Here is a 12,773-nt window from a genome sequence, read left to right as displayed (position 1 = left end):
AGGCTGACTTCTTTAATCAGTCAAGTGCCTCCCCTGTTACCATCCCCCGACAAGCGAAAGGTACCCTATAAAAATGGGCTGCCAATAACCTCACAGTCTCAATGCAGGTCCCTGTGGCCAAGCCCACCTTGTACTCCATGGCCTGTCTTCTCCCTGCTCTCATCCCTTCTGCCTGGTCCTCCCATCTGGAGCCTTTTCTCACCCTTTGGACTTTAACAGACCTTCTCCAATTTCAACCTTTTCTCTCCTTGTCCAGTCGTGACTCAGATTCTTCTTTCATTTTGCTGCCTTTGGCTGCTCTGGGTCCACCTGAGCCTTGGGGGCCTTATCTATGACCACATGGCTCCCCACTGGTCTGAAAGATTGACCTGGCCTCTTCTAATCCCGGTGCCCTGGAAACTCCAGGTTTATTGGACAAGGACTGAGAGCATCGCAAAGCTCCTAGTTATCAGCGTCCTCCATAACTACGTGTCTTTCCAGGTCTGCCTGCACGATGCGGTGTCTTTCTATGGAACTTCACAGGAAGAGCACTGGGCTTGGAGCCAGAAATCTGATTTCAAAAACCACAGTTCTGCCATTAAGTACCTGTATAACCTTGGATAAGTGCCTCCCCTAACTGGGACTTGGTTTCTTCAGCAGTTTAATGAGAGGCTTGAACCAGACAACCTTTGAGTCACTGACCAGCTTCATCTCCAAACAGAGCACCTGAAGTCCGAGAGAGAGAGAGGCCAAGAGTGCCCAGCTAGGCTGAGGGCCCATTCATAAATGGGCAGACACAACAGGAAGCTATCCCATAGGAGCCAGTTGTCTTGAAATTAGGGCAGTGATAAGAGTAATAATAAGCAGTATTTACAAACTGGGGACTAGGGCTCAGTCACTGGCAAAGCATTTGCAAACAGTTCTCATTTAATACTTCTATCAGCCTCTGAGCTGGGTACGAAAATTACTCTGGTTGCAACAACAAGGAAACAAAAGCTTGCAGTATTTAATAATGTGCGCAAGCCACCAGCTGCTAAGAGGTAGAGTCAGGATCTGAACAAAATGGCTCCTTGCCCAAGTGGAAGGAGACCTTCAGGAACCCAGCCAGCCCCCGCCCTGTGGGGGCTTCCAAATGGGAATGCCGGAGCTTGGTCCTGCTGCTTGCTCTTGTGAATTACTGAATGCTAAGGCACTTTCCACAGGCTATTTACTGCCCCCATCCACCCCAGCCTCTCATTTGTCTTATGTTTAAGAAAACTCAGCAACCCTACACTCCTCTGACTTCTCCCCTCAGCAGAGAACATTCTTTAGAACCTCTTAGCACAGAACCATGGCATTGTTGAACTAGAAGGAAACACATCCCTCTGCGTATCTACACTCCTTTGTAGATAGCAAAGGGAGGTTCTAGAAGATCATGGTGCCCATCTAAGCCCAGAAAGGCCAATAAAACACTGTCTTAAGACCTTGTTTTAAAGTTGGATAATGTGGGTTCAAAACCTGGCTTGACCACTGTCCACCTAGGAGAACCTAGTGTTTTTGCCTCAGTGCGCTCGTCCTCTCTCTCACTCTCTCTCTCCCCATGCCCCCCCATTGCTTCTTCTCTCTCCCTCTCCCTCTTGCTCACTCATAAAACAGTCATCCTCACCCTCTCCCCATGCCCTCCCCCCAAAACAGAGAGAATAACTGTGTTACCTTATAGATTTGTGTGTGTGAGAAGAATGTTCATGTAAAACCATTAGCATGGCACACAGGAAGTGCTCAATAAACATCAGCATTTTTTGTCTTTCTAATGCCCGAGTCAGACCAAGACCCTGTCCCTGACGTCGAGCAGCAGGCTAAGCATCCCCGGGGTGTCCACGGGCACTCGGCACCGCTGCCATAACTGCAGTCTCTGAGGGGCCAACCACCGGCTCCTCTCCCAGCTCAGTCCCAAAGGAGTGTCCCACTGAAACACAATGTCTGCCAGTGTGGGCTCCAGGCCTGCAGTGCCCGCATGCTTCCTGGGCCTGGCGCCGCACAGCAAGGAGATCCGCAGTCGTCAGGAAGGATCACCTCTACACCCAACAGGCAGCAATGCATCCGGATGTGCGTCTGCATAGACGGCGGTGGTGTTTCGTGGGGGTACAACGCTGGAGGGGCTGTGCGGGGCTCTGAAGTCAGGCAGCCCTGGAGCCGAATCCCAGCTCCACCAGCTCCATCTGCCTAATGGGGCTTGGGTGATAAGGGGTGGAGACTTGCTTTGCACACACTGCCCAGGGCTGGCAACCATCACTTTTAATTTAGACTTCATTAAGTGAGGTAGAAACAATCAGTACCTCGGTAAGAAGACACGGCAGACAGGTGGCCGGAGAGAGAAAAACAGGAGGGACGCAGAGGGGGAAAGTTTTTGTTTTAGAAATTGGAACGACCTTGCCTCATGCTAGTTGGAGGAAAACAGATGCCCTTTCACAGGATAGTGAAGTCAGCTAGATGGACACAGGGTCCTCGGGGGGTGAGAAGCATCATGGAGCAGGGGACAAAGCCAAAGAGGCTCATTTAACCGGGGGAAAGAAAGGCACACTGTTAAGCACCCGTGCACGGCATGCAGATGTTATTTAATCCTTAAAATTGAATAAAATAAAATTGGGAGCCCCATTTACCAACGAGAAAACGAAGGCACAGAGAAGTGAAATGACACGTGCGAGATCACCCAGCTGGTCAGGCTCAGGCTGTGCTGTGAAGCTCCCCCTTCTGCAGTCACACTGCTCGGCTGGGCCCTAGGGAGGAAGCAGGATTAGGTGGCAAGTTCCTAAACTGAACACATCTTCCTCTCTGTCTGGAAGGCAGGAGATACTCATGCACATTTCTCGTGGCTGCTTCCTCTCTGGCTCATTTCTTTCCTCTATTTGGTCATCCTCAGACAGCCCGAGCCATGTCTCAGAGTTAGACTCGTGCTGCACAATGGCACGGCAGACTGTCTGCATCTCCCCCCGCCCGGGGGGGGGGCCTCCACACGGAGCTGCCAGCCCAAGCGAGGCTTCCATTTGTCACTGAGGTCAGCAGCTCACTCTGCACTGCCCGCTTAGACCCCCAGCGGGCAGGGACGGGGGCTTCCTTGCTGCAGACCTGCCCCGAGCCATTTGGCAGACCCGAGGATCCCAGGACGCTCGCCCCTCATCACCCGGACATGCTAACCAACCGAGTGTGCGCTGAGTACGGACGTCTGTCATTCTGACCTTGGGCCGGGAATGGGGGCCGGGCCGGGAGCGAGCCATGCATGCCGGCAGCAATCACTCTGCTTGGTTGAGCTCACCAAGGAAGAAAAAAACAGAGTGATTTCTTTCACTGGTGGTGGTGGTAGTTGTTTTTGTTACAGATATCTCTACCTCAGGGGCAGCGAGATCCATTTGCTATATAACTGTGCGTCAGAACATTAGGAAGAACACATCACCCTACATCCCAAGCTCTTTGTTAAAATTGCTCTTGCCTGTGATGCTCAGAAAATACACCCAGAGGTCTGGGGAGGGCAGGGCAAGGATGGAGAGCTGGTGTGCGATGCTTAACACGGGCACCTCATCCACCGACCAGCTCTCGCCAGCCCTCCAGTACACACACAGACAGCTCTCACCCTGTCGGCCCCTGCTCAAACGTCTGCTGGGGCTCCCCATGCCCCCACCCTGAGTCCTACCTCCATCCCTGAGATTTTTGGGGGGTCTACAATATTTAATCCCACTCTGTCTCTCTCTTGACTTGCAACTGCTAAACCCGATATGTCTGTTAAAACCCCCACAGCCTGCCTCCCCTAATGGATTGTCCTTGTTCTCCCTTTCTTCTCCAAATTGCAAGCTTTCTTCCAAAGGCGGCCCTTTTTTGCCTCTACTCTTCACTGGTTCTGATTATGCCACAGGATGATATCTTCCTCAAAGCTTGGTGCTTTATTAAGCCCTTCAGACCCCCGAGATAGGGATATCTCCTGTTTTTTAACAGCCTTTCATATGTAAAATCCCCACCATCTCCACAGGTCATCCCGGCCTGGTGTGGGAGCCCTTTTCAGCCCATCATGTTATTTTCTTGTACCCAACCTGACTCCTACCTGCGCCAGTTCAATGCCCTCTCCTTTGGGTTGAGTCCTTAGACTTTCCATTCCTATTGCTGGCTCTGCCTTCGCCTGTACCCTGAGTTAGGTGAGCACACTAGACCAAGTGACCCCCTGCAAGGAATCCCTCCTCAGAGGCTTCGCTGAGTAACTTCGGTGGTCAGCCAGGGTCCCTGGGATAAGCCAGGCAGCAAAACAGAACCATCACCTCCTATGACCACCCGGGAACACAGGCTTTCCTTTGATCCTTAGTTCATGCCAAACCAGAGTTTGCCCAGAAGAGGAAGAGGGTTTTATTTTTCTTATTTCTTAACTCTGAAGTTTCCTTAATGCTCTTTGTTGATACCTTCTGAACACACAGATGCACAAGTACACACACACATACACATAAAACGCAAATCCAATAAAAATCAAATTTAAAAAAATAGGTTAGGCAAACACAAGCCACTAAAAAGTGCAGTTAAGTGGTTAATTTTTATTATTCCTCTTAAATGCCTGAACAATCTTACTGCAAATCATATCTTTATTAAAAAAAAAAAAATGATATACTCAATGCAAACCCCAAAGGGCACTTTGGAAAGAAGCCAGGCTATAGGTTTATATTCTTCCCATTTTCAAATAAAATGCAAAAGAAAAAACTAGTAATCATTTTAATGAGCCTTTAAATAAATTATTGGCTAGAGCACACTGCAGTAATTTATATGGGGAACCACATACATGTATTTGCTGAGAAAGGGACTTTGTGACTAAAGAGTGAATTTCCAAGAATTACTTTAGATTCTCTTTCCTTTAAGTGATTAGTTTGAGTTGAACCACACTTCACATCCACTCCATCACCAGTCACACTTGCAAAGACAGGTGGACACCTGTAAACCAGGGCCTGTCCCCTCATGCATCCACCCTCTTCTGACACCTTAGTTCTCCTTTATTTGCATTCCTCAGCCCCCAACGGAGTTTGATGCTTTCATTCTCGGGGGGGTGGGGGGGGGGTGGGGGTGGTGGTGGTTACTCTCTGGATCATAAGAGGAAATAGGTTTGGACATGGAATCCATAAAGGAAGAAGGTTTGGTCCAAGATCTGTTCTTTTTCCTTTTTTCACTCCTTCCTTTCACACATTTTCCCATAAACACTGCTCTATCCTCTTGGTAACTGTTAATTTATGAGGCAAGAAAAATGAGGTGGTTGTGAATTAACAAGAGTGGGACCATTTCTCTCCATCAGCAGAAAAATCCCTCTCCCTCAGGCTGTCAGCAAGCTTGGTTTTAAGAGACAGGGAAGAAGACTACGGGGGGGAAAAGGTGGCAGTGTGCCTCCTGGACAGGGCAGGATGTGGGGCCCTTGAAAACCCAGGGTTCTGGGGGCTGCATCCTCTCCCCCAGGAAGCAGAGAAGTAGGCAGCCCAGCAGGGGGAGGCTTGGCAGCCCCGACGGGCAGCAGGGCACAGCCAAGGAACCGGTGTGCAGGGAGGCTGATTCCAGTCTGTGATCATAATGCCCGCTCCATCTGAGCAGATACAATCCTCTCTTCCCTTTCTGTAGCTCATTTCCTCCAAGTCAATGTTATGTTTCTCATTTTATCCTCGTTTTGCTCCCAATGGAGGGCATATGTAAATGATCTTTTATGCCCATTTTACAGATGGAATAACAGAGGCTTAGAGAATTTAAATGATTTTCCCAATCTCTGCAACTAAGAGAAAGGCCTAGACCAGAAACCCTAGTTCCTTCCCCGATATCTCTTCTCCAGGGGCACCAGCCCCTCGTTTCCTGGATAGCCATGTAGCCGTGAGCACGCTACTCAAACATCCTGTCTTCCAACATGCAAAAGGCAGTTTGGGTTTCAGGCCCTTGGTTTCTCAGGTAGGTTCATCTGAAATGGGATTCCAGCAGGAACTACCCTTTGGACTTTGAGACCAGAGAACTGAGAAGCTAAGGATGTTTGTATGACCCTACAGCTACAACACACATTCAGTGAGACAGGTGGGGAGCACATTTCCAGCTGTTCCCTACTTGCACCCACTCGCAGCCAGGGTTCGCCATCAGATCCACCAGATTAGGAGTCAGTAGACCCAGCTGCAGCCCTGGTTCTGCCGCACTTGACTCCATGACCTAGGACAAGCCCCCAAGGGGCCTCTTCTGCTGAGAGCCTGCACAGACAGCCTTGGAGGGCCCTTTTCACTCCAACATTCGTGAGTCTAAAATTAAATAGGAGCAATAGTGCATTAGGTGAGCACACTAGACCAAGTGACCATCAACAACCGAACCCGAGTGGGTCACGGACCTCTTCGCGCCAGACTTTCGCCATTTGTAAATGGAAGAATGATAGGACCGATATCCCAGGGTTGCTGGTGAAGTAGTAATGAGTCAATTCATGGGGTAATTTGGGGCACATAGTTAATGCTCAAAAAAACACTAGCTGCTCATCGTTGTCATTGTGTTATCAATGCCACCGTCATTAGTATCTCAGACACTTGTCACCGCTGGAAACAGAAATGAGTATCAGCCCAAGGAGGGACTTGTCTTACTTGCTCTTGGACACCTGGCTGATTATGCGCATTGTGTGAAGGGAGAAAGCAGGGTGCATAGCGAGGAGAGGCCCGGCGGGGGATGCAGCCAAGCTGGGGCACTGCCCGCGATCACCGTCGTGTCCTCACACCCGGGCTGCCTGCCGGAGCCCATTCATTCCAACAGCTCCTCTAGTTCCCTCTCCTGCAAGAGGAGGGCATGCATGCCTGGGACAGGGACAGGGACGCTCGTGTGAAGCTGCGCCATCTCATGCTGCTGGAAGCCAGCCCGCGGAAGTTAAACTGGCAGAGCCGGGGGGTTACAGGAAAGCATCCACCTTCTGACCAAGGAACTGTAACTTCAGAAAAGAAGCTTCTAGCCTGGATGGAAGAGCTTAGCTGGCCAACCTGTGTCCATATAGCCAAGAGCTATGGGGATCGTACCTTCCAAGGACTACCCAAATGGCTGTGCATGGAGCCCAAAGTCCACGCATCGTCACCTATTACGATGTAGCCCTCTGAGAGGCACTGTCCAAATGGTGGCCATCCAGACAACCTGAGCTGGAAGGAACCTCCAAGAAGCCAACCTTGCCATTATACAGACAGGGAAACGGAGGCCCTGAGCGGGGTCTGGCTTATTTAAGAACACACAGTTATCCAGGGGCAGAACCAGGACCAGAAAGCAGAGATCTCCCTTCTATTCCTACTCTAAAGGTCTTTTCCTTCAATGACCCCAAAGGTCCCTTTGCATAGCAGGACCTACTATGCGATTCCTTGGAGTCAAAAGGGAAGTCTTTGTGAGCCACATTTCACTTAGTTGATATCCCACACAGGCCACGAAGGCATCACTGTGGGCCCTCAGTAGGAGCACCTACTGTTATCCTTATCCTGTGGCCCCCAAAGGCCACATACAAATACCAACTTTTTGGCTGGAGAACGACTTGGTACTCAGAATATGGCGCAGGAAGCCACGTGGATGCAAGGAAGCGAAATGAATTTGGGACAGCCTGCCAGGCCCCACACTCCAAACTCCACATCCTAGCCCATCTGAAACATTTCAAAATATGAAAGTTTCATATGGAAATATGCAGAGCAAATCAGGAATTGACGACGGTGATGTCACAGCCACAACAGGCCCCCATTCGCACAGGCCCACGGTCATCTGGAGCACATTCGTAGAAGCTCCTTTCCGGAACGGCCGCCGCAGTCCCCGCCTGGCCCACATCACTCACTGGCAGTCCCTGCCCCAGCAGACCGCGCATCTCTAAATGAAGGAAACTCCCCTCCAAAAAGACTTTGCTCAGAGCTAGACACTTAACAGATTGCTTAACAGCCTGAAATTAGCTCTCCACATTCTCCTTCTTCTCATGATTGTTACTGCTTTGCTTCAGTGTAAGAGATTTTACAATCTGTGGATTGAAAGTGGACTTTCCCTGATCCTCCAACAATCGCAGGAGACATGGTCAGGGAACACAGGAGGCCAGTAGTTTAAAATGCTCTGTTTTGTTTCATTTCGGGGTGTTCCCGAGTGTCACGGAGCTCAGGGTTATGCTGCTGTATGAAGAGAATGATATGCGAATAACCCACATCCGACCACATTCACTACGCCTCTTCAACAGCCTGACAGAGGTGGCTTGCTTGTCAGAGAAATCCGACTGGTGGTTCCCACTGTATTTCTGCAGGGGAGCCTGGAAGTAATTATCCTCCTCAATGGTAAATCAATTAGGAAGGGAAGATCTAACACTGCCCTCCTCTTCCAAGAAACGGTGAATTCTCTACCACTAATGGACAGAAAACCCCAAGCAGCAGGTACTATTAGGGTGCTGACTGCACCCACCTGGTCTTTCTATCTGTGCAAGGGCGGCCAGCCTAGGGATCAGAGCACGCAGCATGGTCTGTGTGGTCACACAGAGGTGAATGGGGGATCCTGGGCTGCTCTTGCTAGCTACTTGACAAAAAGCAAGCAGCTCAGCTGTCTGAGCCTCAGTTTCCTCACCTGTCAGATGGGAATAAAAGTACCAGGCTCAGGGGATTAGGACTAAAACTTAGAATAGGGTATAGAAGTGAGTTCAGCCCAGGACTTGGGACTTGCGAGGAGCTCAATGAGAAGAAGGAATTACCCTATTCTGGTATCAGACTGTACAGCCTCCCTACACACCGCACGCACGTACGCACGCACACACACACGCACACACGCACACACGCACACACGCACGCATGCACGCACGCACACACGCACGCACAGGCACACCCACCTCTACTCTGCAGTAATTTAGCCACACTTCCTAGCAGACCTTCCTATGCTCTCTGCCATTTCCAAAGCACTCTTTCCAAATCTGCAGGTGGCAGCCACTTTTGAGCCAGAGCAATTTGGGCATAGCATGCCTGTATTTCCCTATCCACCTAAAGAATTGTTCTCAAATAGGCACACGTAGGAGCCAAACCCCTCTCTTGTTGGGGCACAAAGCCTTCAGCATGTTTGTATTGTACAAAGCACAGATCTGCTAAATGCAAGATTGACCTTGGCGCGGGCCATTCTGCATGGACCAGAGAGGGCAAGCACTGGCAGACAGTGAGTTCTAGGAACCCAGGGACGTTTGTCTCCTGTGAGCAGAAGAAGCTGTGAGAGGGAACTCAGACCCCCGCCCCCGCCCCCAGCAGAGCTCCTCCTCAGGGACACAAACCTCACACACACCTGCTTCAAGAAGGAACACACTGCTCTTCATGTGCAAATTGCCAGGCTCAGACATCACCTGGGTAATGAACTATTTGGCCAATGGCTGGAGAAAGGCAAACAGGGAGGGATGTAAAATTCACATCAAATACAGTCAGGGCAGGTCAAGGTCTTTAAAATATTGCTGATGCCACCACGTCATAGGAGAGTCTAGAACAACTTCAACTGGAGTAGCTCCCAGCATTTCATATCAATACTCTCATTTAGGAAAGACCAGTAAACACAGCTAGTGCAAATCTCAACTTCCTTTAGGGAGTCCAGCATCACTGGATGTATCCTGACGAATCTGTCATTCATTTCCCTCACGGACGCCGGGAAAGTTGTTGCAGACTCACCATTTACAAGTAATACAGCCTTGGGGTAATCGACACAGCCATTTCCTTATCTCACCTGCCTTCTCATGGCTGGGAGGTTTGGAGGTTAAATAGATTAAGCTCCTAAAAGGCAGCCTAGCATAGTAGGTGTTCAATTAATGCTAAGACCTACTGGTAGAAGGATATACACATGTTAACACTTCTACTTTGAACCTAATGGTTTATTGGCTATCCGCATTTGAAGATTTTATGTTGTCAAAAAAGCATTAGAAAACCAACTACTATATAAATGCAAGCACAATTTACTGTTTTGCCAGGGGCCACAAATCTCTGATGTTCTCACAGCCTACAAGGAAAGTAGTAGCCATCTGTTAAATAAATAACTCATTAAGTAAAAAGCAAGCGTTCCCGCAAGATTAACTGAAAATCTGCTGGATTTTTCACATGTCAATGAACATGGGCAGCTACAGATAATTTGGGTGCTGGAGGATCAGAAGATCTTGCCTAATGCAAGCGGAGATGAGAATCCAGAGACCACAGGTTTAAACTTTAAGACATAGTTAAGAAGGAAACAAAAAAGTTGAATTACAAGGTCATAATGACCCAGAGCACTAAGCAATAAAGAAACAAACCAGAGTATTTTCATTTATCTCTAAATGTCATTTTGCCTATGGGGCTGGATAAGGGTAGTTCTAGTAAACTGAATATTCTGGTTAAAAGAAAAGTCACCATGTAGAGTATTTGTGAATTGTCAGCATCCAGAGGCTCAGAAGACAATCAAAAACATTTACCATAAAATGAAACAGAATCTAATTTCATTTTTCCTTGGATGATTCAGAAAGCACTTCAGGATCACACAGTCTCCTTATGAATTTCTACTGCTATTAAAGAAAATAAATAAAACCATGGCAATACCTGTCATTTGTCTTTCCCCAATCTGAGTGAGGAAAAAAAACTGTCTATGCTTTTAACTTTCTGGGAAGCAGTGACTCTTAAGTAGGAGTTAACTGTGCTTTGATGGTGTTTCTCAGAGAAGACAGAATAGGCTCAACTTTTGTTAAGTGGGGATTAATTCCCATGAGGAACTGCTCCAGAGAGCCCATGGGGTGGATATTACTTCTAGGAAGGAGAAATGGAGACAGAATTTCTGCACCAGTGGTCTCTCAATCCCAGCTTCCTGTTCTTTCTGACCCTCAGCATCTGCATTAACCAACCCTTTGTTTCTGCACTTTTTGTTTAAGGCTTCATTTATTTATTTTAGAAAGAGATAGAAAGTGTGGCGGGGGGGCAGAGAGAGAGGGACAAGCAGACTCCGTACTGAGTGTGGGGCCTGATGTCGGGCTCAATCCCATGACCCTGAGATCAGGATCTGAAACGAAGAGTCAGACACTTAACCGACTGAGCCACCTGAACAACCCTCCTGCATTTCTAATCACCTCTAGGTTATACCAAGGAGAGATAAAGAGGTCAGGGGTAGAGAAAAAGAGCAAAAGACCAAAGGAGACATCATTATTTTAAAAAAAGGAGACATGATTATGAGTAGAAGCCCAACAGGAAACAGACATGACAGATGACCACCAAAATGGATGCCAACCGGTGTGACCCTTTATATCCCACTTGGGAGAAAGACAGCTGACCTACCATCTACAAGAAAATACGATTAACTTTGTTGTGGTCAAAGGTCAAAGATCAGCGCTGAAGGGTGTCTGCCACACGTCAAAAACCTGCTTCTCCCACAGTGCATACACCCCAAGACATGATTCCATCCGACCCCAAGTCACTTGCATAGGATGGAAAAAGCTTTATACTGAGAGTCATAAGACCAACTGGCAATGCTGCCACCAACCAGCTCAGTGACATGGGTGGACCCATCTGTCCTCTGTGGACCTCAGCTTCCTTCTTAATGAAGTGGGCAGGGCAGAGGAAGGATTGCGACAGACCATTGCTGATTGCATTCAGTCCAGGTTTATCATGGGTCCATCATGGACGTGGCACCTAAGCTTTCCTCTGGGTCAAGAAGCAACTGCCTCCAGCTTCCAAGACAGGACTAGACTGTACATTGTAAACTACTAGGCTGTGATTGTATAGGAGGAAAAGATGCAAAGTGTGGTCTGGAGCCAAGAAATCTGGACTGAGAACCAAGAGTCCTGACCTCTCACCTCTCTGGCTCTGTGGGCTTTTTTTGGCTTCTGTTTTCTCCTCTGTAACATGAGGTTATTGGTACAGATAAAGGATTCTTAACTGAGACTCCATGGACATCCTGGATCTGTGCGTGGGATTCCAGCTGTTGACAAGCTGCTAAAAACTGTTTTCCAGTTCTGTGGGCAGGGGCATGTTTCCAGAGAAGAGATCTAGAGCTTTACTCACTTCTGCAAAAGCACTGAAGTTCAAGAACTAATAATAACTGCTATTATAGATAAAATCTATGATCCCTTCCAGCTCTGACATCCAACAAGTCACATGACAATACTGAAAACTATGGAGATGACAGCAGTTTGGAACAAAGCAAAGAGAAACTACTGCACCTGAGTAACAGGTATCCAAACACCCATCCTGATGATCATCCGGGTTCTGGCACTTGACTGGTGGGTATAGTCTCAGGTCTGGAGCCTCATAGCTAGATCACTGGGCATCCATCACCAATACTAAACCAGGAGTCACCCATTCTGCTTCCTCCCTTTGCTGGGGAGTGGGGTGGCAGAGGTGGGAATGAGAAGACAGGGGGCTGTGAGCACTCCTGCTATGGGTCTGAGTCAAAGCTGTTCTGCTTTGAGCGGCATAAATAATCATCATCCCAGCTTGGACTCCACCAGGTTGGACTCAGAGGTCAGGGACATCTGCACAGTGGGTTGAAGCTCACTCCTGCACTTATTCTCACAAAAGAAGTGGCTAGAAACCTATAGGGGAATGCAAATCAGATCACAAGAGGAAAGCTAGGGAGTGCCATTGTCAGACTCTGAGAAACACGAACATGGCCTTTTAGATTCCTGGTTTGTTTCTAGGGGCTAGGCCTGCCTAAGTTTCTAAATAGCCATGCCTTCCTGGCTGCAGATAGATGACCCCACCCCAGAGCCCACATACTATACGGTATTTATTTTCTAAAACAGTCCATCGTTCTGTGGACTCCTGGGCCCCTCCTCCCAGCGGGCCTCCATGACCACAGTCTGGCCT

At 48.6% G+C, this 12,773-nt stretch overlaps 1 protein-coding gene across 3 annotated transcripts in view; it reads right to left on the bottom strand.

Moving 5' to 3' along the window:
• Positions 1-12,773, bottom strand: part of SORCS3 (sortilin related VPS10 domain containing receptor 3) — a 569,814-nt gene that overhangs the window by 306,997 nt on the left and 250,044 nt on the right. The gene's annotated exons all lie outside the window — the stretch shown is intronic.

This window comes from Phoca vitulina, unplaced genomic scaffold (assembly GCF_004348235.1).
Source record: "Phoca vitulina isolate PV1807 unplaced genomic scaffold, GSC_HSeal_1.0 scaffold28, whole genome shotgun sequence".
Classification (NCBI taxonomy): domain Eukaryota; kingdom Metazoa; phylum Chordata; class Mammalia; order Carnivora; family Phocidae; genus Phoca; species Phoca vitulina.
This window is presented reverse-complemented; position numbering and strand designations above follow the sequence as displayed.